The 7,131-nt window shown below is 39.0% G+C and overlaps 1 pseudogene; it reads left to right on the forward strand.

Annotated features, from left to right (window-relative positions):
* Positions 1-3,107: 3,107 nt before the first annotated feature.
* On the forward strand, positions 3,108-4,160 carry LOC112919069 (small ribosomal subunit protein uS5-like; annotated as a pseudogene).
* Positions 4,161-7,131: the final 2,971 nt, after the last annotated feature.

Genomic DNA, 7,131 nt, shown 5'->3' on the forward strand with positions numbered 1-7,131 from the left:
CTCTTTAAGTCCCGGTTTCTCAATTACAAATTGAGCGTAATATAGTTTGCCATTTCAAAAATGTAGGGATGAGCAGGAATATTTATTTTTCTCTATCCTCTTATCCCTCTGAATGTATCTCCTACCTGCCAATCTATATATTAAGAATGATAGATCCTTTATTTACTGGCTGTGTGAACACCTCTAAACCTCAGTATTCAATTATAATATAATAATAGTAAATACTAAAATGGACTCGTATTTGGATTAAAGGAGGCAATGCATATTAAGTATTTCAAATGGTACCGGAAACTTAGTATATGTTTAACATGTATCAATTATTAATTTTTTAACTTTTAGAGCAGAAATGAAGCATTATTTCCCATGTTTAGTGTTATCTTTACATTTTTGTCTAGTCAGAAAACTTTCTGTTGTCTGACTGTGTGATTAATAAAATACGCTGATTAAGAAAAGTGCCACATCTGTCATTCAATTGTGCATAATAAGTAGGTAATTAAAATGTTTAATTGAGTTAATTTCTCATTTTAGAAAAAAAAATAGATTACAGTTGACTTCCAAGCCATTCAAAATATAATTTGTTCATCACTAAGAAAGTACTTCAGAATGCTATAAAGCCTGAGGGTCTTTCTTACAACCATCTGTTATAATTGCATTATGGATGTGTAGATGAATCAATTAATAGAGAATGTTAGTCAATAGAATCTTGGATAAAATGATTGTATGGTGTTGTTTAATTGACTCATCTTTAATTCTTTAAACAAATTCCGACTTTAATTACTGGAGGGTGCAATTTTTTTTTTTTTTTTGTCAGTAACCTATTCTCCATTAGTAATGATCTAAATAGAGGATATCATTTTGAAAGGTATTGCTGTAATGCCTTTTCTCCACATATCAGTGGTAGAACTGGAAGCGCACCGTGTTGATCTTGCGTTCTTTGGAAGGCAGTTATGCCAAAGCTGTCCTGTTTGCTTCCTGTTTGACACACTCAAACCAAATATCCTTCTGGCTTCTGACTCTTGGCTTCCTCTCTGCCATCAGTGACCCTGCTTCTCTCTTTGGATATGATGTTTCTTTCTGGTCTACCTGGCTTTGACTCTTGGCTTTCCCTCAAGGATTGGCCTGACTTTGGACAGGAAGCTCTTCAGAGTACCCTATGACGATTCCCTCAGAATCAATTTGCCTGGCTCTAATGATTTGGACAGCCACAGGTTGGCTTGACTGGCCAGGGGATTCAGCTAATGCAAAAGAGTATTGAGAGGTGGGAATATTCATTAAGACTCTATGAGAAGCTTTGAACACATGCAGAAATGTCACCTAACAGCTTTCACTTGCTCTTGGGGGCAATTTGTAAATCATAATAAATGTTTGATGCTTCAGGAAGAACAACATTCGAGTCATAGAGTTTTATTTTAAACACTAGGGTTACGTGGCTGTCTTCTGTGTGTCTTTCTATTCTGTAGTGCTCCTGAATACCTGAATACCACCTGAGTGTATAAAAAAATGCAGCTACATGCTTTTCCCTCTGCTGTAAAAAGCCTGGCACTAACGACATCTTCTGTCAACGCTGATAATTATTAGAGAAGACTTTCCATTTCTGCCACTCAGGAGAAAATGTAAGCAGCACAACCTTCTAAGAGTCAGATTAGAGAGCTTTCATGATATTCGAGGTCAATTTTCCGACAAGTATTCTTGCAGGCATGATTAAATTCTGTGTGATTTTCAAGTATCACCTTAGAAATGAAAAGTTGCCCATTGTTTTATTTATGTATCTTACATAAAACTCTAATGGCTTCAAATAATAAAATACAATGGAAAGTGTTGACATTTTGAGTTTTCAATTAGCAATATTGTTTTTAAGCACTTACTTTGAAGTAAAAATTTGCACATTTATGACATTTATAAATGAAAGCATTTGGTTGACTGATTTTAATGGTTGAACCATGAGAAATGCCTATTTCGGGAAAGTAAAAACTGCTGTTTTTCCTTTTTTTTTTTTTTATCTGTTTAGCCTTCCCATCAAGCCATTTGTTTTAAATATGCCAGATTTCTTTAATTATTCTTTTCAGTAATAGCTTTATGCTATTTAAATGACCTGGGAACATCTGTAGGCTGAAGCCAAGGCCAGTGTTCTGAATATGGAAAAATATTTGGATATTTTTTCTAAGGTTAAACAAAAACTGAACTGAAACTGAGGGAGGTCATATTAGAGAGAATCCAAACCAATTACAAGATCAAAGCAGATGGGAACTGGTGCTTGGTGTCAACTTAAGCCCTTCAGAGATAGCAGAGGCTCAGGCAGTTGTATTCAGTAGGGGTGTGTTCTGGAGAACCAGACTCTAGGAAACTAGGATGTATGCAAAGTCATTGTAGTTAGAAGAGAGGCTACGGGAACAGTGGTAGAAGGTAATCAAATATGAATAGAGAATAGGGAAAGGAATCCAGTTAGTGAGGACGTAGGAAACAAAGGGTCAACTCAAGTTTCCTGGTGTTTTAGTGGCTTGACTACTAACATTCCCCCTGGACAAAAACTAGTCCCAGAGAATGGGGTAGGGATAAACCTTTGTGTGGGAAATAAAAGCGTTTACTTTTTTTGTGTTAAAGTGTTACAGTTAAAGAATCCAAACAGGCTATTGTAACATGAACCTTGCCTAGGATGCTGGCAGGTAAAGAGGAAATTCAAAGGTGGATCTGAAATGTATCCAGAGGGAGGAATTGATTGAATTTGTGGGTTGGTTGGAGGTGGAGAAGATGTCAGTGAGCCTTTTAAACTTTGTGTACCTGGGACCAGTTAATAGACAAAGGATAGGTCAATAGGAATCGCTCTTTGGGGTGAGGAGGAGGATCAGTTCTGGGTTTTAAGCATACTGAGTTTAATGTGATGGTGGAAATAGTTACAGAAACAACTGAGCCATGTGAAAAAAATGTCGTATGACCTACTACAGTGAATATTCTTATATTCTTATATAACTGTAACCATCCTACATAATCATTTGTTGGTCTCAATGTCCCTGTAGCTTGCAGTCCTGAGTAAACTATTGAGACAATAGTGGAAAAGACAAGTCATTTAAATTTACAAATATTTGTCATCTTCTTGGAGAAAACACCAAATGGGGGATGATGTCGGTGCTGGGGGAGGACCCAGGGGGCCCAGGGGGCCCTGGAATGAGAGGCTGGGTTGGCTTCCAAAGCTGGGGCCAGAACTGAGGCCACAGAGCTCGCAGAGGCAAGACTGAGGACAAGGAGTGGATGGATCCCTGTCACCAAGCCTGGCTACCCAGTCAAGGGCGTGAAGGTCATGTCCCTGAAGGAGATCTGTCTCTTCTCCCTGCCTGTCAAGGACCCTGAGATCATGGACTTCTTCCTGGGGGCTGGGGGCCTCCCTCAAGGATGAGGTTTTTTTTTTTTTTTAAGATTTTATTTATTTATGAGAGAAAGAGAGAGAGAGAGAGAGAGAGAGAGAGAGAGAGAGGGAGAGAGAGGCAGATACACAGGCAGAGGGAGAAGCAGACTCCATGCAGGGAGCCCGACGCAGAACTCGATCCCAGGTCTCCAGGATCACGCCCTGGGCCGAAGGCGGCGCTGAACCACTGAGCCACCCGGGCTGCCCAAGGATGAGGTTTTGAAGATTCAGTCTGTGCAAAAGCAGGCCCGTGCTGGTTAACAGACCAGGTTCAGGGCATTTCTGGACATGGGAGATTGCAGGGGATATGTGGGTCTGGGTGTCAAGTGCTCCAGGGGAGGTAGCCATTGCCATCTGTGGAGCCATGGCCTGGCCAGTTTTCCATCGTCGCTGGGGGCAAAGCTGCTAGGGGAACACTATCAGCAAGCCCCATACTGTCCCGTGCAGGTGACCAGCCACTGTGGCTCTGTGCTGTTGCGCCTCATCCCTGCCCCCAGAGGTGCTGGCCAAGAAGCTACTGAGGACGGTCGGTATCCACAGGTGCTACGCCTCAGCCAGAGGCTACTGTGCTGCCCTAGGCAACTTCACCAAGGCCACTTTTGATGTCACTTCCAAGACCTACAGCTATCTCACCTGTGACCTCTGGAAAGAGAGTGTGTTCACCAAGTCTTTCTATCAGGAATTCACTGACCATCTTGTAAAGACCCACTCCAGAGTCTCCATGTCGAGAGCCCAGGCTCTAGATGTGGCCACCACATAGTTTCATACAATAAAAATGAAGTAAATTAAAGCCTGCTTAAAAAAATAACAAAAAATACATTTGCCAAGAATATTTACCTTTCTTCTTAATAAGACTAATTAATTTGAAATTAAAAATAGGGGGCATTAATGTATACAGTTGTTTGGCAGGAAAGCCAAGTTCACTGAAGTATACAAAACAGTGAGGCTGCAGATGGCTCTGGGGGTATCCTTTATATGGTACTGTATATGAAAAAGGCACACTGGAATATGCGCATTACACAATCCAAGCAGCTATGCTTTAATGGCTTCAGATACGGCATTCATAAATAAATTTTAAAATAACACGATTTGAAAGTAAACAAATTTAACAAAGTAGAAGTGAAATGAAATATTCTAATCCCATCCAACACATTTAAAGCTTGAGTAAAAGCCCCAAATGTATAAGGCCTATATGAAGAAAATTACAAAGTTTTAAGGAGAATCTTAGAGGAAGGATTGGTTAAATGGAGAGACATGCTATTTTCTTGGATGGATGCCTCAGTGCTATAAAGATGATAATTTTATCTCTAGCCAGCCTATACATTTAACACAATCCCTGTGAAAATCCCAATGGCATTTTTTTTTTCCTGAACTTGAAAATAGGGATTCTGTGTTTATCTGAACAAATAAATGTGAGACTAGCAAGGACAAAATTTTAAAAGAAATACATTGAGAAGTGTGCAACTTTGTGATAGTATTTAATCTTATAGATAGTATCATGTATTAGAAAACTACAGTAACCAAAATGGGTATCGATAGATGATGGAGTTGAGAAGAATTGAAAGTACAGAAAGAAGTATAATTTTAGATACAAACTTATCATACTATGAAGTTGGCATTTCAAATCAGAGGTGAAATGTTGGAACATCCATTAAATGATATAGAAACAACAGGTTGAGTAGGTAAGACAAATATTTTTTTAAAAGATTTTATTTATTTATTCATGGGAGACACAGAGGGAGAGAGAGAGAGGCAGAGACACAGGCAGAGGGAGAAGCAGGCTCCATGCAGGGAGCCCGATGCAGGACTCAATCCCAGGACCCCATGATCACACCGTGGGCTGAACGCAGGCACCAAACCACTGAGCCACCCAGGGATCCCCGGTAAGACAAATATTAATGTATATCGTCATATTTTACCTTAGAGAAATGGAAGATGTGTTAAAGATATAGCTAGAAAAATTAAACACTAAAAGGGACCTATCAAATACTGTTGAAAATTGATATGAATTTGACATGAGGGAAAAATTTCCCAAGGGGGGAATATGATAGTAAATAAAAGCAGTAAAGAAAGTTATAAACTTGATTATGTGTATATTAGTAATATCTAATTACCTAAAACATGAATTAATTATGAAATTAAAACCACAATATTAGGGGAAAACATAGGAAAACATTTTCATGATTCTGGTATATGCCGAAATTTTCTGAACAGGATATAAGAAATACTACCCCTAAAGGAAAAATTAAGTGAGAGTGTACTAGCATTAGGAACTTTTGTTCATTAAAGGACAAAATTAAGAAAGTTAAAAAGTGATGCAGAGACTGTAACAAAATATTCTCAATACCTTTATCCAATGGAGATTTGTTTCTAGAATATATACAGGCTCCTACAAGTCAATTAAAAATTGTACCACAATAGAAAAATGATGAAAGGAGATGAACAGGCACCTCACAAAATAAGACATTGAAATGACTAAGAAATACAGGAAAAGGCACTAAACCACTACCCTGGATTAGAATAAGAGGCAGGGAATGAATAATAGATTTTGCTCTCCCGGAAGCCTTTGCACAAGACTACTGTTTGTGTCTTACTGAGCAGAAGGATATCATTTGGTCAACTGTAGTTGCAAGAAAGGATGCTAAAGGAGTATTTGGCATCTCTAACTTCTGTTGTGCAACTGGCCAAAGAGAAGGAGGTTGGATATTAGTGGGAAGTAGCATCTGTCATGATTTGTGATAAGATCAAATGAAATGTCTAAGAGATGTATTGAATATATAGATCTGGAATTCAGCAGAGAGATCAGTCTATAAATAATAACTGAGGTTCATAAGTATGCAGGGGGCATTTAAAAGCCCTGGCTATGGATATGATCACTAAAGAAAGGAGGATAGAGTGAATAGAGACCTGCGCATCCAATCCTGGTGTACACAAAAATTTAACAATATAGTAGAGAGAGAGCAGGAATCCCAAAGGAGTTTGAAGAGCTGCAGGAGAAAAATCAAGAGAGAGTAGAGTTTGGGGAGCAAATGGGGGGTGGATTTCTAAAAGGAAGGAGTCCAAACTTCAAATATTAATGCTGGATCTGAATAGGCAAAGTCTGAACAAGTCCTTTTAAATCCTCAGAAGATGTGAAAGGGGTAGGCTAATCGGAGAATACTTAAAAATTTGAGGGATTTTTTTCACTCTAGTTCTATACATATTTTATGTCAAGAGATACAGACTCTTTTTGTGGGGGGGGGGTACAGCATGATTGCAAGGTATTCTTCAGTTAACAGCAGTGGGAACAAATCTCAGAATTTAACTAACACCTCCCATGACTGTTCCACTTTGTCTAATCACAGGCCCTGGCCTTGCATTCTGCTTCATAAACCCTTGATCACTGCCTCTGCAGTTCATTGAGATCAACTGGACACTTTGAAAATGTGTGATCTCAGTGCTGCTTTGGTAGCCAGATGGGGATCCCTCAGACCTACTCACAAGTCAGTAAAAATGGACTGAATAGCATGGGTCTCATTATTTTCACTGACAGTGGTCATGGTTTCTTTCTCTCAAGCTTCCTAATAGCCAGAAAAGGACTCATAGCCTTGCCACTGCAGTAGTGAGCAAAAGTAGAAACAAAAAATTCAGAAAGGGGGATAGATCTCTTTGTCTTGTAATACACTAATCAACCTTTGCCCATTTCCCTCCTAACAGTACTGATTTTCACATGTGGTGTAATCTACCTAAAC

Source organism: Vulpes vulpes, chromosome X (assembly GCF_048418805.1).
Source record: "Vulpes vulpes isolate BD-2025 chromosome X, VulVul3, whole genome shotgun sequence".
Taxonomy (NCBI): domain Eukaryota; kingdom Metazoa; phylum Chordata; class Mammalia; order Carnivora; family Canidae; genus Vulpes; species Vulpes vulpes.